This window comes from Triturus cristatus, chromosome 3_2, assembly GCF_964204655.1.
Source record: "Triturus cristatus chromosome 3_2, aTriCri1.1, whole genome shotgun sequence".
Lineage (NCBI taxonomy): Eukaryota > Metazoa > Chordata > Amphibia > Caudata > Salamandridae > Triturus > Triturus cristatus.
In genome coordinates this window covers 590050223-590077525 of record NC_140584.1, presented here as the reverse complement: position 1 = coordinate 590077525, position 27303 = coordinate 590050223, and the positions used below count along the sequence as shown (strand labels likewise).

Genomic DNA, 27303 nt, shown 5'->3' with positions numbered 1-27303 from the left:
GAGGTACTAGACCTGATAACGATTTTAGCAGCTTACACAGCAACCCCACACATTTTCCTACTCCCTGCTGACGAGAGGCAACTACCTCGAAACACGTGTCCAGGGATGGCACACGCCACGCATACTTGCATTCACACTCGAGCATAGGTGTATCCGCCGACGCTGACCTTCAGGGACCATTTTCATTGGGGGAACACGCCTGGTAGGTGTAGCAGTGTGCGACCAATCTGGTTTAACGTTATATTCAGGCTCCCTTGAGCCGGTGGAGTCGACGGACTCATGGTTACGCACCTGCGCGCTACGAGAGGTACTAGACCTGATAACGATTTTAGCAGCTTACACAGCAACCCCACACATTTTCCCACTCCCTGCTGACGAGAGGCAACTACCTCGAAACACGTGTCCAGGGATGGCACACGCCACGCATACTTGCATTCACACTCGAGCATAGGTGTATCCGCCGACGCTGACCTTCAGGGACCATTTTCATTGGGGGAACACGCCTGGTAGGTGTAGCAGTGTGCGACCAATCTGGTTTAACTTTATATTCAGGCTCCCTTGAGCCGGTGGAGTCGACGGACTCATGGTTACGCACCTGCGCGCTACGAGAGGTACTAGACCTGATAACGATTTTAGCAGCTTACACAGCAACCCCACACATTTTCCTACTCCCTGCTGACGAGAGGCAACTACCTCGAAACACGTGTCCAGGGATGGCACACGCCACGCATACTTGCATTCACACTCGAGCATAGGTGTATCCGCCGACGCTGACCTTCAGGGACCATTTTCATTGGGGGAACACGCCTGGTAGGTGTAGCAGTGTGCGACCAATCTGGTTTAACAGTAGGAATGTGTGCTGACTTTTTCAGAGGATAGTAGGAATGCGTGCTGACTTTTGACAGCTTCCAGAGGACAGTAGGAATGTGTGCTGACTTTTGACAACTTTCAGAGGATGGTAGGAATGTGTGCTGACTTTTTCAGAGGATAGTAGGAATGTGTGGTGACTTTTGACAGCTTCCAGAGGACAGTAAGAATGTGTGCTGACTTTTTCAGAGAACAGTAGAAATGTGTGCTGACATTTTCAGAGGATAGTAGGAATGAGTGCTGACTTTTGACAGCTTCCAGAGAACAGTAGGAATGTGTGCTGACTTTTGACAACTTCCAGAGGACCGTAGGAATATGGGCTGACTTTTGGCAACCTTTAGAGACTTTTGACAACCTTTAGAGGACAATAGGACTGTGCTACTTTTGACAGCTTCCTGAGGATTTTAGGATGTATATATAAAAATAGGTGTAAATTACCATGACGATATAATGGTTGTCGATATTATGGAGTTGATATAAGTGCAGGTTGAAAATCTTAGTTCTGGAACATTCTCACGCCTCCTTCAGCAACACTAGCATTTGCTTCCTTTCTGATCACTCGCCAACTACTTCACTGTTCTCGTCTGTTTACCATGATGTCCGGAGTAAAAGAAGTGACATACTAGCAACCCTCAACATTTTTAACAGGTCCGGCACAGGGGCAGAGTTGCCAGGCACGTGCGCCTTCAAAACCTTTTAAAAAGGTGGGCAGCTGTGCTCATGCCTGGAGCATAGAGAGGGGTTCGATGGGCAGCTACAAATAACAGTGACATACTAGGTAACGGCTACTTCTCAATATGTGGAAAATCAAAGGATCAACAAACACAGCGGAACTTCGACTGACAGCAGCAGGACTCTCAGAATGCCGCCATGGATTATCACCGAATTGAAAATGGTGTCAGAACTTGTATGATCACACACTCGTGCCCCGCTACATTCCTCTCAGTGAGGTAAGCACCTGCTCCAGAGAGCTGTCTGTAGGCTACATGTCAATCATGACATGCGGATATGCTCTGTGAGGGATGAACGCTTGTACTAGTCTGCCCTGCGGGATCTCCTCCGTGAGCACTGGAGCATTCCACTTGCTGCCTTCTGTGAGAGAGGGACGCTTGCTTTGCAGCTGTTATGCTTTACCTCTTCTGTGAGGAAGCAAAGCTTGCACTGCCACTGTAAAATGTTTATGTTATGGATATATGTATAGTGCACTGTCACCCATGAGGGTGTCCTGGCACTGAGCAGGTGTGTGAGGCTAGCCTTGTCCACGTGGGAGCGAATGGGAGGAGAGGCCTTAGCCGAAGAATTAGGTCTTCAACCTCTTGCCTGCATTTAAGAAGAGAGGTTGAGGCTCTGATGTGAAGTGGAAGGTCCATCCAGGCTTTAGAAGAGACGGAAGAGAAGCCTCAACCTCCTGTTCTGCTTTTGTGAATTTGTGCCGGTCTTGCGATGGAGAAAGCTTATGCTGCAGCTGTCTGACCTGTATCTGTCTTCCGAAGGAGGGAAGCTTGCTCTGTTTCTGCCCAGGGTGCAGCTGCTACATCACAAAGGTGTTTTTTCCACTGTTACTGCCCAATCATATAAAAAAAAAAAAATGACACATTGGATATATTTAATGCACTTGCATAAGATGCTCCATGAACCAAGGATTTTCACAATATTTGATATGAGAATAGGGTCTAATGGCTCAGTAAACTAATGTGTCTTTTGCAGGGGACTGTGTTCGACCTCATGGTCACAGGTTCAAATCCTGGAGGGTCCACTCAGCCTTTCATCCATCTGAGGTGAATAAAAGGAGTGGGTAACAATAAACGTCTGTTATTCAGCACCAAGATTCCTACAGGTGAACGTGCGCTTTACAAAATGCACATTATGTCATATTCTTGAGGAAGGCACCAGACTCCTTCGAGGCAATAGTAGAATGCTGAAACGTGTTGATGGATAAGCAGTGTCTATTGCTTGATTGTCCTGTTCTTACTGTTGTGTTAAGGAAACATCAGTAACACTTTTTTAGCTTGCTCACATAATTTTAGAATAAGTATAACAATTTAGAGAGAACATAAATTGTGACATATGAGGGCACAAAACCTCACCCAAACCAGGGACCCATAACTCGGAAACCGTACATCCATTGAACAGTGGTATTCTGGGATGCTTCTCAGTATCTGATGTGGAACCCACTGGTGAAGCAAACCACGCTAGGTAGATAAAGGTTCCTCATCGTGTATAAGTACTTGAATGTATGGTAATTCGAAAGAAAGTTTGCCTGTTTCTTTGAGTTTGTCACTTCTTTTATGTTTAGGTCTGTGTATTAAGAGCGTACAACAGCCCTTTAAATCCCCTCACTCCGCTCTAGTGTGTTGGCTGCTTGTATTGCGCCTATGCTCTGTGTGGCAGAGAATTGTGTGATGTTGCTCCTGCTATTGGCAACTGTCCTTTATTTATTCTTTGCTTTAGGGAAGATTGTGTTGCTTCTGTCCATGTTGTACCTTTGTTGTGAAGCTCTATATAAAACTTTCCACTGCACCATAAACAAAATGATTTGCATTGACACTGCTAGATGTAGGGCTTAAAGTGAATGAAAGCGTGAACCTTCAAAAAAAGATGTGACCAGTTTACTTTTGGTTGTACATGTGAAACAAGCAGTTTATAAATTGGTCTAGAAGTCTATGTAAAATTGTAAAACACAGCTGACACATGGCTCAGTGTTATGTATAACTCCTGTGGTCGGTTGTGGCATTTTAGCCAACACTACTTTGCATTCTGGGGTCATTAAACCATACAGAAACTGTTAAAAGAAAAACCACAAACCCCACAGTACGTGCTCCTGACTAAAACGCCAGGATTGGCAGATGGTCATAGTGGTTGGCAGAATTGTAAAGCAATATTCATTTCCTGAATGTTGCCTTTTTTTTAGTGGGCGATCACGTGGTAAGTAGCCCAATGGCTGGGTGGGGCAGCGATAGCCTTTCAAATGCAAACGGCGGCATCTCATTGCTAATGCGCGGACATTAACACTACTTGAAAAAACAAACTGCGTGCTTAAAAAGAGATTATGTAATAGAACAACGCTGGACCTGGCTTGAGTGACACAGAGAGGAAGGAAAACGATGCACATCTTTAACTCCAACATGAAGCGCCGCCTGAACAAGAGCAGCAAATGTGGCAGGTGCTTCCCCGCGCGCGCCTCCAGCGATGAGTGACCTCACACTACCGCGAGCCTCCTCTTCCTCCATTACATAACAGCATTGAACGCATGTTCCTCCCGTGGCACCACTACAGGTTTTCATTGGTGGTCAGAAACAGTGGACTGGCAAAGATTAGGGTTCTGCGAAGATTATTTCTCACCACCTTTGTGCATTTCTTGCAAAAGCTATGAAAAATACTCCAAGGCCACAAAGGTCTAAGTGATTTTGCTTCTACTTTAGAACCAGAAATTACATCTTGCAATGCTTGTACCAGCTCATACTCCCCATCACCGTTTTGCATGTGAGTGTCATTTGCTGCACTTTCCTGTCTTGAGCATCATGTCTCCTGAGAGGAACAGCAACACAAGTTATACACCCGAGTTGAAAACACCAAGAAATGTGGCGGGAGTGGCCATTGTGGCAGAATTTAGACTGACACCAATTAAATTGTTGCGTTGAATATGCGTCACCAGAACAAGGTTAAAAATGATGGTGAGGTAAATACAGACCTTTGCCTTAGAAGGTGTGGACAGACAGGTGACTTTGTTCATGCCGTAGATAGAGGTTAACAAGCATTTACAATGCAATGGTCTCGGCATTGGTAAAGTTAGAGCTATTGGCATTGCTCATGACATTATTTTTGTTTATGTCTTTGTTTTTAAAACATTTAAAGAAACGGCATTGTTATTGACAATGTCAATAGCTTAATCACTCTCAAATGCGAGACCTATTGCATTTGCACCCACACGCAGATTAAGCTATCGACATTGTAAATAACAATTCCGTTTCTTTAAATGTTTTAAAAACTAAAACATAAACAAAAATAATGTCATGAGCAATGCCAATAGCTGTCTTTTACCTGCTATTGTGCACCTCCCTCTTGCACACACCCCCACTCATCATCACCCCACCTTTTCCAGTCTCAAAGCCTCCAGTGCTCCCGCTCTACAGCACCTCTGCATTTCCCTTGTCTCTGCATCCCCTTTACAAGTTCACATGGCAGCAGCCTTTTACATTTCCTCCTGTGAACTGGTTAATGTAAACGCTAATGCAAAAGGCCAAGGAGAGGAATTTCTTTTGGCACTTGGCTCCACCTTTGTCTAATCTTCCACATTTGTCGGATGGAAAATGGACATCTAAATACGTTGTCCTGAAATACAAGTTTTAACATTCTTAAAAATAAAATTCACCAAGGTATATTTAATGTAGTATCTGGATTCTCCATTCAGGAGTACAGTGTGAGGGAGCTTAACAGTTATAAAACCACAAAATTAAGATGGTGCCTCCTTTGTACAGCTATTTTGAGCTGTAGCTCCTCCAGAGGCCTCTTAACGGGGGAGTGAAGCTCCTTAGCTTCCTCAGTTACAGCCACTTCAAAGGAAATCCCCACCCCCGGTACCTCACTTGCAGCAGCCTCCTTTTGGGCATTTGTCTAGGGTTCAGTCCTTACGACCTGGAAGAAGCAGCATACCTAAAGAGCAATTCAGATGCACAAATGACGCAAGAAGTGGTGGGTCAAATTTTACCTTATTTCCTGACCTATGAGTGGCTTTTGTTTGTATACGCAGCTGTGGTGCTGGCTGGTCAGTGAACAGACTAGGTGGAAAAGAAGGGAACTCCAGCGCAGGGTGTGTATGTTCTACAGCCAATACACACTTCTAAAGCATTATATGTTTTCGGTGTCTGACAAAATAATATTTTTTTCTCTCTAGTGCCATCTATCTATACTCTACACAGCTGTGCAGAAACTCTCTGCACAAGAGTAACGGTTTTGGGAATTTTTAATAGAAAACAGCTTTCATTTAAACAGATATGTGGCTGTGGGTTAGTAGGCCTCAACCCACGGAGAGATCAAAAACATCAGAAGCAAAGAGTGGGAAAAGGGAGACGCACAGCAAAGATGCTTATTTCAGACAGAGTTCTACACACATCTGTATCGATTTGGTCTACTGAAGTTCTGTAATCGTAAGAATGGGCTCTCAAGTCAGCCTTATTGAAGAAATGATGCCACGAGACTTTTATCCTTACGCCTACCTCATCGGCACCTCGAGGAACTGCCCTTCCTGAAACCATTTTATGGTACTACACAAACATTTCCACCCAGGGGGCACAGCCTTTTCAAAACTGCTCCACTTTCAAGGATTTAAGTGAGGCCTGGAAGTGGGTGAAGGGCAGGCCTTGCTGTCAGTCAGCTAAGCAAAGGTATACTTAGCGCTACTCACCACACAAGTTGGGGGAGTGAAATCAGTGTGAAGAGGTTAAAAGGATGGGTGGGAGGAACAGTATGTTTCTGACTTCCTTTCAGCGCCTGCCTCAGCAGCAAGAATCCTGGCTAGTCAGCTGCTGCCATCTTCTCTACGAACCTGGGAATTCGCGCAAACTGGAGTGTTTGTGCCTGCAGCAGCCCGTCTGGTGTCGCGGCTCGCGGCGGAGTCACGTACGTAGGCTTCGCTCCCTGGCGTGGGCACGTCGGATATAGCAACAGACGGCAGACGTGGAGTGACGGCTTCCGGCGTCGTTCTTCCAGTGTTTAGTACACATTTCGCAAGTGTGGGAGAAGAATAGGGCGGCTCCATCTCAGCTGCTTGTAATTTCTTCGAACATAGATGTTGGAAACGGCTCTGCTTACTGCTTTGCGCGCGCGCGTCGAGCTCACTGCACTACCCCACAGAGCGGGTGACAGTGTGGACACAGCAGCCTAGAACCTGACACGTGTTTCTGTGGCTATCAGACGGATTATTCAATAAATTACACATGCCAGTCATAGCGCCGCTGCGCCCACGTTACCCACACGGACTCCACAACCGGCTCTCACGGGATTGGTTTTTATTTGGGAAATGTAAAACATTCTGCAACTGCTGCTGAGACAGGCACAGCTAAACCAGCAAGCAACGGACGAAGGGGGAGCGGACGAGCACACGACCAAGGCAGCGTCCTTTTCGGATTCGGGGGCGTGTTTTGCTGTTGTCTCCTCCTTGAGACTTTTCGCAAAAAACACGCCCCCCGATCCGAAAAGGACGGGGCATGATTGGAGTGACGGGACCTCTTCTCCAATGGCTGGCCAGCATTTACGAGGCCAGCCAATGGAGAACAGGGCAGAAGAGGGGCGGGTTCAAGCCCCTCTTCTCCCAAGTCATTAAATCTCCGGACTTCCGGTCTGCCGACCGGATGGTCCCGAGACCTAAAAAGGAGATGGGAGCCTCCTCAAGGAAAGTTTTTTTCTAAATCTCCTGAAGGGTGAGAGGGAAGCCAGGGCACTGGAGAAACACACCTACAGATCCTTTTTGCTCCTGAAAACCGTAGCAGGTGCCGAACCATACCTCACAGCTGCTAGACATCCGTGGGACAGTTCATTTCTTATAAAGGTTTGCTTGGGATCTATCAGTACAATGATTTGCTTTCCCCCGGGTCAGTATGATCCCCATGCACTTTTAAGCTTGTCCTTGTGACGGTTGCTTTGCCCAAACCTTGACACATCTGGTTTTATTTAGTAAATGTTATGATTTTTTACGTAAAATGTTTTAATACCGCTTTTAAAATCTAGGGGTTTCATCCAATTTCGACCTGCCTTTTTATATTTACAGCTATTACCTGATCATGTGGTGATACTGTAGAGATTTACTTACTACTTACTACAATGTTATTTATTTTTTTTTTTTTACCTGACAAGGGGGAAAAAATAATCAACAGCCCAGTAAGATATCCCACAAGGATACTGGGCGGGGAACTGGTTAACACACAGATGCTTATGGCTGGATGAACTTTCAGTGACACAAGTTGTTCAGAAAGGAGACATCTGTCAAATCCAGGCCGCCTAGTGCTGCAAGAAACAGCCAGCTCTACAGTAGCACTGACCCAAGTCTACGGACATATCCCCCAATTATAACAAATATCCGCGCTTACAGTAGCCGCACACTACAATTACGGTTCATAGTCCGCATTAGCTTTCCTTTCCTTTGAATACATTGGTCTTTCGAGCAGTGACAGTTTAGAGAGGATGGTTCTCCAGGATGACTCATTAAAAGGAAAAAGTGTGATAAGAAAAACAAGGAAGGACATTTCTGTTAAAAGTAAGTGCAAACTGAGGCAAGGGGATGTAGAGTGATATTGCAGCAAATAAGAGAAAAGCACCAGGATAAAGTTAGTCCAAATACAAAGACTGGAAGCAATGCTCTCTTTGTACAATGTGCTTATTGTAGGTGAACACACATTTCACTGCACAAAGTATTATTTATACTTGAATGCGTAGTGCAGGCAGACACATATTGACTGTAAACACGGCCCGCTCGGTTCCACATAAGAAGGTCCACATATGTGAATCGCTGCCTTGCAGCATTTCCTGTTATGCCACAACTTCCTGCCTGTGAGCTCTCTTTTTGTGATCACTATACCACTGGATCGACTGGCAAAAGCAGCACCCTTCTGGCCAGGGATCTTCAAACCTGGGGGCTCACTAATGGGCCAAAAATGGCATCAGGAGACACTGTGCTTTTTCAAGAACTAAAACATTTAACATACTGATTAAAATAAAACCTTTAACAGCTATTTCATTTTGGGTCCGGTTTTGGATTGTTTAAAGGGGATACAACATAAAAAGCTTGAAGACCTTTGCACTGGCTATAAGAGAACAGCGAACCATTTCCAACGAATACCTCAATAGACCCATTGGAATTTTAATTCCGACTAGAGGGCTACGTCAGGGTCCTGCCTTCTCTCCAGAAGTGAGGGTATGAGTAGGATTCACGAACATTTCAAGTGGACTGTTCCATTTCTGAGAAGTGCAGTCCATAAAATCATTCAGCTGGTCGGTGCTGTACACTGATAGGGGAAATACAAAAGTTTTGGTGTACTTCCCTAAAGGGGAGCAAGTTATGTGAGGCTCAATGAGCACATGGTACCACATCAGGCCTGTGGTAGAGCTTGGAACATGTCTAGTATCCTGCACCTAAAATAGAGTTTACTACCTCGTGCAGTCATACAGAAAGTTCGATGTGGGTCTGCCTCTTCACCCCGCTATGGAAATAAAAGTGTTTCCCAAGGGAAGGCTGCTAAGCCTGTTAATAATGATTAAAGTGCTGTTTTTCTAGGGGGGATGGCAGTTAACTGGATCAGCGGAAATCACTTTTTAGCTGGATACATTTGTAAAAGCAGCAAATGTTAAAGCGCCCTGGCTCACGCGACAAAGGCTATTCACAGAGGCAGAACAACTGGTGCTGAGCGAGACACAACAATACAGTGACAAAAATGTGAAATTCGGCGCATCCTTTGGCGGCTGCGAGCTAAAACAACATTAAGGCATCCCATTTCAGCAAGCTACTCCCGACTCTTCCTACTGCGATTGCCTCATAATTACCCCGTCCGCAGTCCAGGCACATCCAGGGAGCAGGGATTACTCATTAGACGCAGGAATTAGCAGGACTGCGGGCTTCACTGGCCAGAACAGACTCCCAGCCGAATCTGGCAGCGGCCGAGCCTGGTACCTCGCCCGCAGTGCCACCAAGAGAGCACAGTCCGGTCTCAAAGCGAGGTAGGACACCTGCCTTCTAATCTTCTGGGAAAGAAAAGCGCCGATTCAGCAGGCAGCAGCAACAACCCATGCCAGTCACATCGGGCTGACGTCAGCTGGGCCCCGGAGTCAAAGGGCACCGTCTGGGTTAATAAGCAGCACGGCCGAGTCCATGGCAACACTCATTTAGGCGCCGAACAATATCCGACATGTCTGCAAGGCTGAATGCGGAACGGTTCGCCAGTGTGTCCGTCTGATAGGTTTTCACCCCGAATTAATTTTAAGGCGCTTGTGTGCAGCGCCCACGTTACCCACGCGGACTCCACAACCGGCTCTCACGGGATTGGTTTTTATTTTGGAAATGTAAAACATTCTGCAACTGCTGCTGAGACAGGCACAGCTAAACCAGCAAGCAACGGACGAAGGGGGAGCGGACGAGCACACGACCAAGGCAGCGTCCTTTTCGGATTCGGGGGCGTGTTTTGCTGTTGTCTCCTCCTTGAGACTTTTCGCAAAAAACACGCCCCCCGATCCGAAAAGGAGGGGCATGATTGGAGTGACGGGACCTCTTCTCCAATGGCTGGCCAGCATTTACGAGGCCAGCCAATGGAGAACAGGGCAGAAGAGGGGCGGGTTCAAGCCCCTCTTCTCCCAAGTCATTAAATCTCCGGACTTCCGGTCTGCCGACCGGATGGTCCCGAGACCTAAAAACTGTGAGCAGTATGTTCCACATACGTTTTTTTGTTCTGCAGAGACTGTTTCTAACAGGGTAAAGATTTTAAGTAGTAGATACTAAGAGTTGTAAGCAGCCTTGAGTTATTAGACAGAATCGTCCAAGCATGACAATTTCAACATAACATAAAAAACTCCAGGTACTAACTCATGTATCTGTGCTTCTTTTGCTTCAGAAGATGGGCTATTTGTAAAGTTTTCACCACAGTTTGAAGGTTGCAGATAGTATGCGGCTGCCCGAGGCCCCCGCTAGGGGGCCACTAAAGAGGGCAGCCCTCTAGTGCCACTGGGGCTCTCCACACCCCCTCATGGCGGGGACCCTGGGGTGATTCCCCCCCAGCCTTGTGAGGCGCGCAAGGTGGCGTCACTTCCGGTGCGGTGCGCGAGGACTGGGGAGGTCTATTTAGGCCTCCCCCACCATCCGGACGTCCTCTTTCCACTGCTACTTGTTGTGCTGGAGTTTGATCCTGACGCTGGAGGACTGAGGAAGCGTCTTGAGGCTCGCAGCTAGCGCTTTGTAAGGCGCTACCTTTCGCCGGACCCGCTTCCCGGGTCCCGCTTCACGGTGCTGTGGTTTGCTGAATCCTGGACACATCGCACTGAGGGCTTTTGGTAGACAGGGCTGCGAGCGAGAATACTGCAGGACTCCAACTTCCAAGAGTCCCTGTTGTTTCCTTCACCCAATCCACCTGGTGACGCTCTCCCTGTAGGCCACGCCCCCTTGCAATCAGTGAAAAGATTCTGGACTTTGAACCTCGGCGGTTACCTTTCCACTGCTACTTGTTGTGCTGGAGTTTGATCCTGACGCTGGAGGACTGAGGAAGCGTCTTGAGGCTCACAGCTAGCGCTTTGTAAGGCGCTACCTTTCGCCGGACCCGCTTCCCGGGTCCCGCTTCACGGTGCTGTGGTTTGCTGAATCCTGGACACATCGCACTGAGGGCTTTTGGTAGACAGGGCTGCGAGCGAGAATACTGCAGGACTCCAACTTCCAAGAGTCCCTGCTGTTTCCTTCACCCAATCCACCTGGTGACGCTCTCCCTGTAGGCCACGCCCCCTTGCAATCAGTGAAAAGATTCTGGACTTTGAACCTCGACGGTTACCTTTCCACTGCTACTTGTTGTGCTGGAGTTTGATCCTGACGCTGGAGGACTAAGGAAGCGCCTTGAGGCTCACAGCTAGCGCTTTGTAAGGCACTACCTTTCGCCGGACCCGCTTCCCGGGTCCCGCTTCACGGTGCTGTGGTTTGCTGAATCCTGGACACATCGCACTGAGGGCTTTTGGTAGACAGGGCTGCGAGCGAGAATACTGCAGGACTCCAACTTCCAAAAGTCCCTGCTGTTTCCTTCACCCAATCCACCTGGTGACGCTCTCCCTGTAGGCCACGCCCCCTTGCAATCAGTGAAAAGATTCTGGACTTTGAACCTCGGCGGTTACCTTTCCACTGCTACTTGTTGTGCTGGAGTTTGATCCTGACGCTGGAGGACTGAGGAAGCATCTTGAGGCTCACAGCTAGCGCTTTGTAAGGCGCTACCTTTCGCCGGACCCGCTTCCCGGGTCCCGCTTCACGGTGCTGTGGTTTGCTGAATCCTGGACACATCGCACTGAGGGCTTTTGGTAGACAGGGCTGCGAGCGAGAATACTGCAGGACTCCAACTTCCAAGAGTCCCTGCTGTTTCCTTCACCCAATCCACCTGGTGACGCTCTCCCAGTAGGCCACGCCCCCCTCTACACCCAATCTATATCAAACGGGTCACTGCTCCGCTGCGCGGGAGCGTGCGGGAAGCGCCCGGGAGATGCCCGGGACAAGGGCGGGCCCTCTGAGGCCCTCAGAGGCACGAGAAGGCTAGGCTAGGCCAGTCCCTTAACATCTGTCTATCCGCATACTGTTCGGCCAGAGTACCCCCACCTGTCTTGTGACCTCCTCGCCCCATCTGAGAAATGTTTTAGAATGTTTACAACAATCTGAGAGGTTCTGTAGACATAGATTATCAGGCCTAGGATTAGTTCATTAAATTTATACCTTAGAGAAAACTGCCAAGTATTTCAGCCTAGATGCACTAAATAGTAATTTCCCCTACACTTTTTATCGTTTCTCATTGTTTGTTTGTGATGATGACAAAGAAATTAAGGTCTGGGAGAATACTGGTAGGAAGATCAGGCTCAAAAACCAGATCGAATCCCCTCCGAAATAAGCTCAGCCAAGCCACTAATTTGAAAAGCACTTGCCAGCTTTTTAATCTTTGGGAAAGGGGTAAGAATAAAGCTATAGTGGCGGACAATATGTCGGAGGATATTAAGGACTCTGGAGCTATCCATTCAGACATATTACCCAATACTTCGAGAGAGATGCCTGAAAATAAAAAGGTAATTGTGGATAATAGTTCAGTAGTAACAAAAGTAGCACCTTTGTCCTCTGAGTGTGGTTTTTCTCCTCCCCTATTCTCTACAATGAAAAATATTATTGAACTGGTACCAGAAGTAGTCATAAAAACAAAGAAAGACATAGAACAAGATAACTTGCATATAGAGAAAACTTCACACGAAGAGGCCCATCATACAGTAAATATATCGCCAACAAAAGATTCTTTCAACAATGGTCTGTCTCCAATGGTCCTTGACAAAGACCTATGTCAAAGGTACATAGAGACTGACCTGGTCAAAGCCGAGATGGACTTAAAAACCCCGGTAACATCGACCCATGCTGGCTTGCATCTTTACAGTAGTACCCCTTCCAAGTCCTCACACTCAAATTTTTCCATAAGCCCCAATTTAAATCTGATTGGGATAAATGCACTACAATGTCAGGGGACAGACAAACCCATTTCTGATTCCCTCCATATATTAGAACACTTATTGTCGTCCATTTTACAATTATTGGAAAAATTTGTGGGGGGATCCGACTGTGTACTTGATACAGTGACCCAAATTTTGAAAGTTTTATTGGGCACTCAAAAAGAGAAGGATGCAGTCCAAAAGAAGCAGTCCTCCTCCTCTGTAGTATCAGATGAGGTAGGAATAGAAGATCAATTATCTGTAGTTAATAATGTTCCAAATAGAGTATATGAGGATGTAAAAACAAGTGCTACCCAGCCATCCCCCACCCTAAATTGTTCTTTAGTTAATGATTCAGAAATTAAATTTTGTGGGGAACTCCCTACAAAAACTGGGAATGACCTTTTTCCTATTTTTAAGAAGCAACAGGGAGAAGGAGATAGAGAGGTGGACGCCACTCCGGTAGGGAATGGTAATAAAGGGAAGTCAGTGATAATAAAAAAGAACGGAAATAATAAGAGGAAACTATTGAGACGGATAGAAAAAAATAGGCGGAGGAAAATCCTCTTTAGAAAACATCTTAATTCCCCCTTACACAATGAGGTATATCAAACTCAGGTGGTAGCTGAAAAGGATAATAACCCTGAAAATAAGATCATTAAAGAAAATATTGTGCCTCCGCCCTTGGCTACTCCAGCATTATTATCTACTTCCCCCCCTCCCCATCATCAACAATTGACACAAATATCCTCTTCCAACAAGTTACCATCAATAGGGATATAATTGGGTCAAAAAATCCAACATTTTCAGGACAGGAGCAAAACCCCTCCGGCCAAGTAGCTCCAATACTTAACCCCCTAGCAACATCTTTCTTGGGAGTAGTTGCAAGAGGTGTCCCGTTAATAGAGTCTAAGGAGAAAAGCATAGATACCGTATGGGTAGAATTTTCTCCCCTTTTTGATGCTGAATGCATTCTGAACTGATCCCTCTTGCTTAAATATTTTCAAGAATCTGCTAACTTGAAACTAATACAATCAGCCGATCTAGATAGGGTACAATTATTAAAATCAGAAGTGGGGATGATAACTAGGGTGAAGTTCCACTCCAAGTTAGTAGCCAATCTAATTCTGCAACGCTCAGAAGATCTGCAGAGCAGAGGAATAGATGTAATCCCGGTGTTGGGGCATACTAGACAAAACAATATCCTTAAATCCCAAACTCGCCAGAAGCCCCCCTTTTCTCTGTTGCAAGCAGCAACAGGTAGTATAAATAAGGTGGGTGAGCTTACAGAGTTAAAAATATGCAAGTCTAAGGATTCTCGTTTAGTATCCTATGCTAACCCTACCTTGCCATTTTATCAATCTGATATCGGAGAGGAAAATGTTCAATGGAATTGGCTTCCCAGAGTTCTTGCAGAAAGATCCCTAAATAAACAACTATCTAATTCGCATCTTTAGCAAAGAATTATTTATAATATCCTGGAATGCAGCCGGTTTAAAAAACAGTCCGGAGAAAACGGCATTCCTTTTGTCCCTGGAGGCAAATATAATATGCCTCCAGGAGACATGGTGTACCGATAAAATTCAAATAGGGAAAGATTATTATGTATTGGAAGGTAGCGCCACCCCGAATAAAAAAGGACATGCCAGTGGGGGGATAGCTTGCCTCTTATCGAACCGAATAAATTGGAACTATGTGCACTATATGGATCCGAGTAAACTCTTCCAAGTAGTAACCTTATTTGAGTCTGGCAATCCTAAAACTGGCAATCGTCTGGTTCTGATAAATGTCTATATACCACCGGAAGCTGGTTTTAATGCAATCTTAAAAAAGGTTTTCTTGCATAGCCAGAGTATCAGGGAGAAAGATCCAACGGCGGCTATAATTTTAGTCGGGGACCTGAATTGCAAGATCTCCAACTCAAGCATAAACCTATTCTGTGATAAACTTGGAGAAGAAACTCTCCATATTCCTCGGGCAGCGTTTCCTGAAAATATAAAAACAAATAAACGTGGCAAACTTTTACTAAATGAGTTGGCAGAAATGGATGGGATTATTGCAAATGGGAGACTCCCCTCAGATTCCCCGGCTAAGTTCACGCACAAATCCTACCAAGGGGAATCGATTCTTGATTACGTAATAATGGGGTCCCAATCATTTGAGTTATTGAAGTATCTCGATATTATTGATACACCGTTAAGTGATCACAGAATCCTCTCCATCTCGATGAATGTAAAGCCATCTAAATGTGATCAGTGGTCTCTGAATAGTGATCAAACAAATTTCGGTTCCAAATCAGGAAGGTGCTACTGGAACGCAAGGGCGTGTCGAAATTTGGAAGAAATGCTCGATGTAGCAATATCTGAGCTTCCTTCCTGGTATGGCTCTGAAATTGAAAATTTCTCTCTGTTCTTGAAGTCAGTGATAACAGGGGCAAAAAAGCTCAATAGGAAAAAGTCCTTTGGAATATTTACTAGCCCTCTGAGACTGCTTAACATAGAAATTAATAAATTAGTAAGGGCCCAATATTTAAATAGATCTGTTGTTATAGCACAAAAAATAACAATGTTAAAAAGGAAACGGAGAAGGCTATTAACCACATTACGCAAAGAAAAAGAGGGTGCTATCTGGGTAAAAATAAGAGAAGCTGCTATTAACGGGGAAATGAGGCAATTTTGGTCCCTTATAGGTGAGGGGTGCGGACTGAGAACAAGCCCTTCACCCATCCCTATTGAGGAACAAATATGGAGGGATTTTGTCTCTAATCTTTATGCAAGCAATAATACGGTGACCTCGCAAGTACGGCCAAACGAAATGAGCTTGTCTTTAGAGCCATTTACAGAAAAGGACATAGACTTAGCTATTGGAGAAATGAGGCACTCCGGGGCTATGGGCCCGGATGAATTGCCCATTAATGTACTAAAACAGAACAGGGCTAAATGGAGTATGCTACTCTGTCCAATTTTCAATATTTGTTTATCTAGAGGTAAGGTTTTACCCTCTTGGAAGGGAAGTATCCTGGTACCATTGTTTAAAAAGGGAGATCGTTTATCCCCTCAGAATTACCGCCAGATTGCACTGTTGGATGCAATCGGCAACGTTTTTACAAGATGTCTGCTCAAACGAATAAATGATTGGGTGGAGCATTTAAATATTCTTCCTCTCGAGCAGACAGGTTTCAGGAAAAACCACAGTACCATGGACAACTTAACAGCCCTCCAGGTAATAACCGATAAATATATTGGAGCCAGAAAGGGGAGAGTCTATGCGGCATTCATAGATTTCTCCACAGCCTTTGATAAGGTCGACCGACAAGTACTGTGGAGAAAGCTACATGCCCTGGGAATGCCTCATAGACTCTTATGCTTGGTACAAGATTTGCACGATAACACGTGGTGCAGAGTGCTATTGGGGGGTGAAAGGGGCTTATCCCAGCTTATTCCATCGGCAAATGGCCTTAAACAGGGCTGTCTTTTAGCTCCTCTTTTGTTTTCCCTTTACGTTAGTGATCTCCCCCTTATCATATCTGCATGCGAAGGAATTGCCCCACGTCTGGGAGACAGATATATCTCTTGTTTAATGTATGCGGACGATATATTAATCCTAGACCTTACTCCAAAAGGCCTTAACAACCGTCTGCATTCATTATACGCATTCTCCGAAAACCATTTCCTGAAAATAAACATTTCCAAAAGCAAGGTAATGTGTATGGAGGGGCGAAAAAAACTGAAGTTGGAACACATTAGCTGGGAGCTGGGAGGCCAAAAATTAGAAAGAGTAAAATCATACGTATTTTTGGGTAAGGTTGTAAATAGCAACTTGAGCAACAAATCCCATATAGAAAATAGTTCCCGCAAGGCAAAGTCGCAGGGAAATGGGTTAAGAGCATTATACAAATCAACCGGTAAAAGACACTTTGGTTATTTGCTGGAGGCTTTCCGGGCAAAAGTCCCCCCAACTTTGCTTTACGGCATAGAACTCATCGACCTAGTCGAATGGGGTTTTTTGGACATGATCGAGGGTTCCCTCTTGAGAAGCTTAACTTCAGTTAATAATAGTTGCAGTGCAGCAGCCCTTCGTTTAGAATTCGGTCTAAGAAGTAGCTGGGCACAGGGTCTGGCAGGAGTCATTCGCTGGGTTATCTGTTTGGTCAAAGGAAAGCCAGCCACACTAAGATCCCTAATCACAAAAGAGTTGATGGGCCCACTAAAAGAGCATTCGATTCTTATAAAGAATTATAGGAAGGCCATTACACTCTTGGACTTAGAGGAAGCCACTATTTTAGACCTTTCTATGCAACAATTAAAATTTACATTAAAACAAGCCACATGGAAGCTAAGCTACGAAAGGGATCGTAACTTGATTGTACAAAAGAAGGGGGCCACTCAAGCTGTTGATTCCTATTTGTTTAAACAAATACAACCTTACGCCTCCTGGAATATACCCCACGGTTTGCGCCGTTTTTGGCTGCTTCTTAGGCAGGATCTCCTTCCACTGAATAAGCTGTTGGCCAAATGGCATGGTATATCTAATATATGTAACCTTTGCAATATCTCAGTCCAAGACTCTATACATGTCCTGCTAGTCTGTCCAGCATTAATGGCCCACCGTCGTCTGTGGGTAAAGCCTGTATGTATTCAGTTTGGTATTTTATCCGCAAGATCTCTGATAGATGCTATCTTCAGTGGATGTATGACGTTACAACGCACACTATTACAACGCATGCACTTACAACGCATTTTTTACAACGCATAATCCATTACAACGCATGACATTACAACGCATGACACTACAACGCATTTTAAAAAAATACCTTTACAACGCACTACCATTACAACGCATACTACCTTTACAACGCATACCATTACAACGCATAATATTAAATTACATTTAAGGTAAGTATTAGATAGTATAGGGGTAAAAATTACTATTCTAACTCCAGGGGGTGCAACAGTAGGGTAAGTGTTGGATAGTGTAGGGGTAAAAATTACTATTCTAACTCCAGGGGGTGCAACAGTAGGGTAAGTGTTGGATAGTGTAGGGGTAAAAATTACTATTCTAACTCCAGGGGGTGCAACAGTAGGGTAAGTGTTGGATAGTGTAGGGGTAAAAATTACTATTCTAACTCCAGGGGGTGCAACAGTAGGGAAAGTGTTGGATAGTATAGGGGTAAAAATTACTATTCTAACTCCAGGGGGTGCATCAGTAGGGTAAGTGTTGGATAGTATAGGGGTAAAAATTACTATTCTAACTCCAGGGGGTGCATCAGTAGGGAAAGTGTTGGATAGTATAGGGGTAAAAATTACTATTCTAACTCCAGGGGGTGCATCAGTAGGGTAAGTGTTGGATAGTATAGGGGTAAAAATTACTATTCTAACTCCAGGGGGTGCATCAGTAGGGTAAGTGTTGGATAGTATAGGGGTAAAAATTACTATTCTAACTCCAGGGGGTGCATCAGTAGGGTAAGTGTTGGATAGTATAGGGGTAAAAATTACTATTCTAACTCCAGGGGGTGCATCAGTAGGGTAAGTGTTGGATAGTATAGGGGTAAAAATTACTATTCTAACTCCAGGGGGTGCATCAGTAGGGTAAGTGTTGGATAGTATAGGGGTAAAAATTACTATTCTAACTCCAGGGGGTGCATCAGTAGGGTAAGTGTTGGATAGTATAGGGGTAAAAATTACTATTCTAACTCCAGGGGGTGCATCAGTAGGGTAAGTGTTGGATAGTATAGGGGTAAAAATTACTATTCTAACTCCAGGGGGTGCATCAGTAGGGTAAGTGTTGGATAGTATAGTGTAATATTATGCGTTGTAATGGTATGCGTTGTAATGGTAGTATGCGTTGTAATGGAATGCGTTGTAATGGTAGTTTTTAAAAATGCGTTGTAGTGTCATGCGTTGTAATATCATGCGTTGTAATGGATTATGCGTTGTAAAAAATGCGTTGTAATGGTAGTGCGTTGTAAAAGTTGCGTTGTAAAGGTTGTTCCCCTCTTCAGTCCCCCAAACGAAATTTTCTGTAACAGAATTTTTAACTTTTTCAAATGTTTTTTAGAATTGTATTAGATGAACGGTATGATAATCTGTACATTTTTTGCTAGAAAAAGTCGATTATATGTGGACTCATTTTATTATATTTTGGCTGTTATTTTGTAATATGTGGATCTCCAAGGAGTTCCAAAATCATATTTAAATAAAATTGAATTGAAATTGACGTCCTCTTTCGCGTGCCGGACACGCTGTCTCCTGATCGCTGCCCGTCTTGCTATTAGGACGTCTCTCGGGAGCTGCTGCATGCACATCATAGTCGGTGAGTGCATACCATTGCCCTCTCCCCAGCCCGATCTTCCCATTTGGGGTTGTGTTCAGGGCAGGGCGGTCTAGCCATGTCTGCGGGCTGCTTTGAGGGGGGTGGGGGTTTGGTCAGCACCCGGGTGTCACGGGCGTCTCCGCCGGGCTGCCCACGGTCCCATGTGGGGTCTGTGGGAGCAGGGGCTGCTGGTGGGGCCTGCCTTATCAGCACGGCCTTGTTAACCAGCACGGCATTACCTCCCTGTCATCACCACCCCCCCTTTGTCTTCGGGCAGAGCGGGGGAGGCTGGCTCGCGTAGTGGTGTTTTTCGCCGTAAGGGGGCACCGCAGCCAATATCCTGGAATGTGAGCGAGAGGGGGGTCCGGCGGTTGGCCCGACGAGGTCGAGTTTGTGGCCTTGTCACCGGGGTCTGCCTTCACCGGCATGACCTTGTCCCCCTTTGCATGATCGCCCCCCCCTTGGGCTACAGGCAGAGCGGGGAGACAAGCTCGGTCAGAGGGTTTGCTGGCCATATGTGGGGCACCGCGGCTAATTATGGTTATTACCTGGGCAGCGTCCCAGTTACGTTGTGCGGTGGGATTCAGGGCGGGCAGGCCGAAGGCGAGGGTGATGGGCCTTTCTACAGGTGGAGCCAGGCATCCAGCATTGGAGGAAGGGTGTGGGCTACAGGCCCGGGCATCCCAGCACTGTCGTGGCCTGCTGGCATTGGGAAGAGGGACGGGGGCTGTGAGGCGGGTCCCCCACCCCTCCCGTTAGGCCGTAGGTATGGCGCATGATACTGGTGGTACTGCGGCGTAGGCCCGCGGCAGCTAGGCCCCGTGATTTAGAAGAGGGGAGGGGCTACCCCCATCCCGTGATGGGCGTAGGTACGGCGCATGAACCTGGCATGGGGTACTGCGGGGCAGGCCCAAGTGAAATACGCCCTGTGATTTGGTTAGGGGCAATACTACTAAGGCGAGACCAGCCTGCAGTCACAGTCCCCTGGGCACAGATTTGTGCGGACAGCGGGCAGGCTCATCGAGGCACCCGGAGCTCCTTCGGGCTGGATCACGCTATATACATTTCCCATATTCCAGGCAGAACAGCACACTTTCCATTTGGTTTTACACGAGGCACCTGGATTACTTTTGAGAGGAAAAGCGAGCGATTGTGCGGGCAGCACAGGCTTGCATGTCTTTGCCTCGCCATATTTCATCATCCATGCTCCTTGGAGAATAGGCACCCCTGCCCACCCGATTAATTTTCGTTTTTCCCATTTACAGTCCGGGGGTACGGTCATCGGCACTGTGCAGGCCCCTCTTTTCATTAATAAGGGTAAATAATCATAATGATAAGGAATAAAGCCTGGGCCGGCTGTGGCCATCAGGGTGGGGGCAGGTAGACTCACTTTTTAATGTAAGAGGGGCAGCTGAGTACTGGGCGGGCAAATCTATCCCAGTGAGTTATCGTTCCTCGACACGTCGACAGGTTGGACTCGGTTCGAGGGCATTTATTGTTGCAAGAAAGACCTCAAGCAGGTGGATTCACCTCTTTCCACCATATTCGTGTTTCAGTACTTATCAGCTTAGCAGGAGGAACAACTCACAAGTTCTTTCTCCTCCAAAAGGGTTGAGCACAACATTGGCGCCTCGAGCTAGGTAGGCCACCGGGTGGTGCTGCACCGTTTTACTATTATTAGGCCTTAAAGAACACTGTGCGGTACAGTGTTTTCAGAGAATATGGCCAAGGCACGTTAATGGCCAGGTGAGCGGCGAGCCCTCACCGAGGTACAGCAGTAAGAAGCAACTGTGTGACATGGCAGGTCGAGAACGGGACTTTGAGTTAGGCCTGGTGGCTAGATACCAGAAACCAAGACATTGCGCTACTGCACCATGCCTCAGCAAAGTTTCCCATTAAATGCTCCCTCCCCTACTTCTCGCAAGGACATATTATGGGGCTCCCAAATCTCCCATATCACACACATTTTTGTGGTGCCTGTTTGTCCCCCACGAACAGAGTTCCAGGAAGCACAGAACATCTGCAACAGAAAGGAAATGTACAAGCAACCGTGACCCTGAGATTAAAGATCAGCGGGGTTGGGGCACAGGGCAGGAGTGGTCTGCTCTCTTTCAAGACCTCGCATATCATTTTACAAGCTGTTAGCAGAAACCCTACACTTCCCACCGCCTACCATTATATTGTGTGCAAGGGTTGGTAAGCGTCTCACTCACGTGGAGGTCCATACAAAGGTGTGTAGTGAGGGAAAACACTAAAGGGGGAGGCAAAGATCATAGGAATGTAGGTATAAAATACAACCTCGGCAGCCTGTTCCTTAATGGGATTAAAATTGTGATGTTCAATGATGACCATTACATGCATGTGGAAGACCCCTAGAAGGCCCTAGGGCGGTCCGATTGTTGCCACCGCACCGGGCGCGGACTTGGGCTGGGGGTGACATTTTCTGGGAGTATATATTATCATTTTTAAAACACCTGCTGCTGCGTTCCTGCTGCCGCGTTCCTGGCATCAATTAAAATGTCAAGATAACTCTGGTGAATAATCATCTTCCTCGAAATAGGCCAGAGATTTGTCTAGTGGAAGTTTTGACTCATTTTAAGGTAGCGCACAGGGTTAAAATATATAAGCATAATCACACATAGGCACACTATAAGCCCGGAAATGTTTCACAGTAAGCAGCCTTAAAACCTCAGTGCCTGGTAGAAAGGTTCACGGATCGTTTGGCTAACGGGTATTCTCCTGGCTGTGCAAGGTGGTTGTGAGTTTGGGAAACTGTGTCAGTGCTGTACCCCTGCAGTAGTGGGGAAGGGAGACAGAGCATGACACTTCACAATCGTGCTGCTCTTAACCTACACACCATGGTTAGCAATGCCTCCTATCCGCATAATCATGTTATTGTTCAGCGGGCGTCCTTCTTGACCGGGAAGCCCATCCTACCTGCGGGAACGTTTTCCACGTGGTTGGGTTCATAGCGTGATCAGAAATACAATTTTCGTCTGTTGCTACAACCTGGCAAGCCTTCCCTCCATCTTGCTAACTTAAATAGACATTATACTCGAATAAAGTTTTCGATAGCGTTGATGAACTCCACAACACATTTAATCACTGAATACCCCCTCATAGTGTGCTGTCGACTACATTGGCCTGAAAGGTGCAGGGGGTAGCTGGCATGGGCAGGTTGGATATGCACCGTATCATTGTTGGATTTTGCTTGCAAGAAAGTGTCATTCATAGTCTTTTGAATGTCACTCTCAGTTGCACTGAAATGATGGAAATGTCACACATAGAAATCTGAAACCTGGGCACCTACGGATGGGTGCGGACAGCTCTCGGTTGGCTATGCAATTGAGCTATAACTGCGACTTAATTCACCTTATGCAAATAGAAGCACTGATCAGCCAATAGATGGGCTTTTTGTATGTAGTGATCCTTTTTTAGTACATATAGGGATGCAATTACGTGCTGAACATGTAATGTAAATGGCGCTCATGTATAGCGTTTCAATATCTTTGCATTCACATACACGTTACATTTGCATAATTGATATGTAATTCTCAACGCGAGTTAGATTAATGCTATGAATGGCGGATCGGTCAGGCTTTCCAGGGAGCAGAATACCTAGTAAATGCGCGGTGTGCCGGTGGCTGGTCTGAATGTCATATTCATTGCCTGAGCAAGCTGGGTAGCCCTGCAGATTAGTTTTCACTCTGAAACAATCCTTGAAGCTTGCCCAGGGCTCCCTCAGCTCTGTTGGTGTCTTTTATATTGGCGAGGTCCTTCTGGAACTCTTCACCGCTGTGTCCGGGACCAGGTGGAAGGTCTACACATCGCTTTCAGCACCTATGCTAAGCAAAGTTTTAAGCTTAAGTGTTGAGGGTGATATAATGTTCCCGGGTCTTTCTGAAGGGCTCCATTGGGTAGGATGACCCAGCTGCCACGAGCAGCAGGGTAGTTTACGTGTGCATTGTCGACCATGAAGCCAAGTATGCATCGCAGGTCCCTGCTCACACTCAAGTGGGCCACGATCACACAAAGCATAGGATGAGTGCGGGGTCCGTCACATATGGCGATTTATGAGAATATGCCAGAGGTAGCGACTATGACATAACAGACTTGATTGCACTTTGCGGGCGGGGCGTGATTCTTGGCAGTAACCGGACAGGGTGCCCTGGGTGGGGCAAAACAGTATATCAGTTTGGGGTTGATTATTGGTGCGTTTAACCAATTCGTACAGCCAGGGGCCATAAAGTGGGAAGGCCACTGGAGGGCAGTGCTGCTCACTTTGGCTGCACATGAATGAACAATGTCTTCATTCACTAATACTAATAATGGGCATTGCTCCATGCTTTTCTTTCATAGAACTATTTTTGCAAATTTTAATCAGTGGTTTTGGATGTCGCCATGTTTCAAATCCAACACGATTGCATTGATGATCTAATGACTCGCATTTAAGGGGATGTCCATGGTTCTTTGCGTGGCTAATTAATGTTTTTAGTACACAAAGACACCCGTTGCTTAAGGCCGCATGCTCCTATTGCTTTAGCCTTGGTTTGGTCGTACCATAATGGGGGGCGGTCACTCACGTATAACGCGTAGGTTGGTTACGTTAGATAGACTTTACTCACACCTGAGCTTACCTGGATCCCCCGATAGTGGAGAATTCGGAGGAGAACTGGACAGACCACTGCCTCCAGTGGGCCGGCTGTCCACCGGTTCAAGTCACCCGAGGGCATTGCTTCACTGTTCCAGAGCTAGCATGATCAATAAAGTAGTATTATGAGTTGTTCTTCAGGGAAGGCAAGTCTCTATTAAGCACGAAGCCAACCTCATCAGGGATGGCTTAAAGACAAGTAATTATTAATGTTATACAAACATCCCAACTGGTATTTAATCCAACCTAGTTGGGGTGTTAACGTACAAAGGGGAGGATGATTGTTCTTGCAGGTCTCGTCGGCTGATGATTTTGGGACGGCGTTTGCGCGTACTGTTTTACGCAAGCTCAATGGTAATCCTTGTGCCTCTGGTGGAGCACGCTCCCACAAGACAAGGGTTCAAATTCTGCCATTGTCCTCAAGGTATCTCATAAGCTTAAGGTTCATGCGCTGCCTCAAGCATGCATTTTACATGTTCTCCTCGGAAGAAGTTGACTTGTTTATACGCTTGTGAATAGGCACGGCGGCAATTGATTACGTTTGAACATTGTTATGGAGCACCACGTGTTGGACCGGTTTATATGTAGGTACTGTTGTACAGGTCTGTATAGTACAGGGAGTCAATTTTATTATTATTGCACTTTGTTGGGGAGCACGATGCACATGACCCGTTCATATTACGCACTTGTTTGGCAAGATTGCACAGTGCTATCTAGTGTCATTTCTCACACGCGTGGTGGAGTAAGTGCTGAGATTTAAGTCCCCAGAGCTCGGTACAAACTTTGGCTTGTCCCGTTGGCGTCAGGGGGGGCGCTGTGGGGGCCGTGCGCTGGAGCAATCGGATTTGTTTTATTGCATTATAGCATTGAGTGAAGGTCCTTGTGCCACAAGGGGTTATGTAAAATGTGTGCGTCGCTCAAGGCACCTCTAAGCCCGGTAAGGCACACAATGGCAGCCCTAAACCTTGGTGGTCTCAAAGTTCCTCGTTGGTCTAATGGGGGTTATTTCGGATATCGATATGTCACCCTCATCTTCATTGTTGATTTTGCTCGCAATAAAGTGTCAGTTTTAGTCCTTAAATGTCACCCATAGTTCATCCTTTGTCCTAACAGGGACAAAAGTTACGGACAGGCTCTGTTTTGCAAAGAACTGTTATTTGGTACCCGCATGTGCTTCGTTCGCAGTTCTGCAAGGTCAATTTTGTCTCCAACGCGGAGATGGTGCGCCGTATTCCATTTCCAAAGGACTCCCACTTTCCGCTGTCGGCACCTGGCCCACGTGCAGGTGACCTGTCTGGCTGTTGTAGAAGTTGAGTAGTGTAATGGTCCCATTTGCGGTAGAGCTTGCTATTCATCGAAGGGAGACATTTAATGTATGTTCAACATTAGGGTGACAGCCCCACCAGTTCAGAACGGAAGCATTTGCAACATGCTACGCAAGGAAGCCAGTATTGTGGCTTCAGTTATCTTATACAACTAACAAGCATTGTTCAAGCCAAGGGTACGGCGTGTTGTGGTACTGTGGTTTTGTAGTATATATCCGGCGTCAAGGTCAGAAGCCGCAAAATAACAGCCTCCCACCGGTTACCAGCCTATTGATGGGAAGGTCTAATGGGACCACAGTTCTTTGGGGTAACACGCAGGTAGGTCAGCAGTGTGCGACCATTTTGGATTTGTTATTTAGTGGCTCCTTGAGCCGGGAGAGCCGACAGGCTCTAGGTTACGCACCTGCGTTGCTACGAGAGGTACATACCTGATAATGATTTTAGCAGCCTACACAGCAACCCTGCACTCTTTCCTACTCCCTGCTGACGAGAGGCAACAACCTCGAAACACGTGTCCAGGGATGGCACACGCTATTCACACTTGCACTCACAACACGAGCATAGGTGTACTCGCCGACGCTGACTACAGGGACCACAGTTCTTTGGGGTAACACGCAGGTAGGTCAGCAGTGTGCGACCATTTTGGATTTGTTAAAGGTCTAATGTTACACGTACTCAGGATACTCCAACGCAAAAAGAGGCACTGCTAAATAGTGAGTCTGTATTGTGCAATTGACTACGATGGCCCTCATGGAGAACACCTGCGGGCACCATATAGAATCCGGTACCATGCACACTGGGCGGGCATTCCCCTGCAGCCGAGGGCCGGTATCGGGTAGCTTCTGTTAAGACATACCCACCCGCGCTTTACCAGGGCGGCAGGTGGGTGGTGGTAATTGTCAGCTAACAGTGGGCTGCGGTACGCCCGGGGGAATATGGTGTGCTCCTTTAGGTTCCCATGACCGAGGCAGTGTGTGGCATCTACCACATCAAGTGTTAGGCACTAGATTACAGACAGTGAGCCCTGTATCGAATCAGATAGATCCTCTGAGTGGGTATGCCTAGGGGCTCTCACCAGAGGGAGCGGAGCGTTCGATAGTCCCATAGGAATATGGGATGCAGGGCACGTGCTGGAGGGCAGCTGTGCTCATTGTCTCATACGCCTGTTTGGACATTCGTGTGCGCATGGATTTAGCAAGTAAAGGGACTGTGCCAGGGTTAAGCATATCCCCCTTCGCCCGTATAGCCTAAGCTGGCAAGCGGAGGTAGGAACAGTCTCCCAACCTGTGAGCTGCCATCCCAGAGATGAGAGACACATGTGTCCAGCCACACACGGTGCTAGAGGGCAGGTGTCTGAAACTGTCCCGCCCAGAGTGGGATGGGGCTGAGTCATGTGACGCAGTGGAACTTTGCCACGTGCGGTGAATAGTGCTTGGCACAACTTCACAGGCTTTAGGCGTTTTGTTTCACCAGACACTAGCTGATCCAAGCTAACGTCTAGGGCTATTGGGTTATAGATGGGACATCGATAACCAGTAGGGATGTTCTCGTTCATCTAGATTTGCAGGAGGCTCTAGACAGGAGAGTCAGCGGGCAAGACTATTGCTATTTTGGTGGGGGCTCTGGCGGCGACGGTGGCCACCTCCAGAGCTGTGGCGGAGTTACAGGGCGATCTGGAAGCAAATGGGTACAGAAGGGTACCCCTGCGCGGCACCATAGGGGTTGCCAGAGCCAAAGACCAGGAGCCTCATGGGAGGTTCCTGGAAAACCGTGTAGGCGCCCCGTTAGTCCTTTGGGCGGTTGTGGGCCTGAACAACCGGGGGCTTGCCTTGCTACGCTCCGCCCTGAAAGGAGCGTGAGTAATAAGAGACCATGCGTCACGTGATCCGGGAAGAGGATCACCAGAAGGGGCAGCACAGATGGGGTTCGCCCCAGTGCTGCTTGGCTCATCAGGCG

General features: G+C 46.7%; 2 protein-coding genes across 5 annotated transcripts in view; one reads left to right on the top strand and one right to left on the bottom strand.

Annotated features, from left to right (window-relative positions):
- The window catches only part of LOC146857785 (myotubularin-related protein 9-like), a 452543-nt gene extending 442864 nt beyond the window's left edge, over window positions 1-9679 (bottom strand). Inside the window, exon 1 of one of the 3 annotated variants that reach the window (XM_085648410.1) lies at window positions 9403-9679. The gene's annotated coding sequence lies outside the window, so the exon portion shown is untranslated. The remainder of the gene's footprint in view (window positions 1-9402) is intronic. The other 2 variants (XM_085648408.1, XM_085648401.1) reach the window with 2 other exon arrangements.
- LCK (LCK proto-oncogene, Src family tyrosine kinase) overlaps window positions 1-27303 on the top strand; it is a 327731-nt gene that overhangs the window by 111122 nt on the left and 189306 nt on the right. The window lies entirely within an intron of this gene.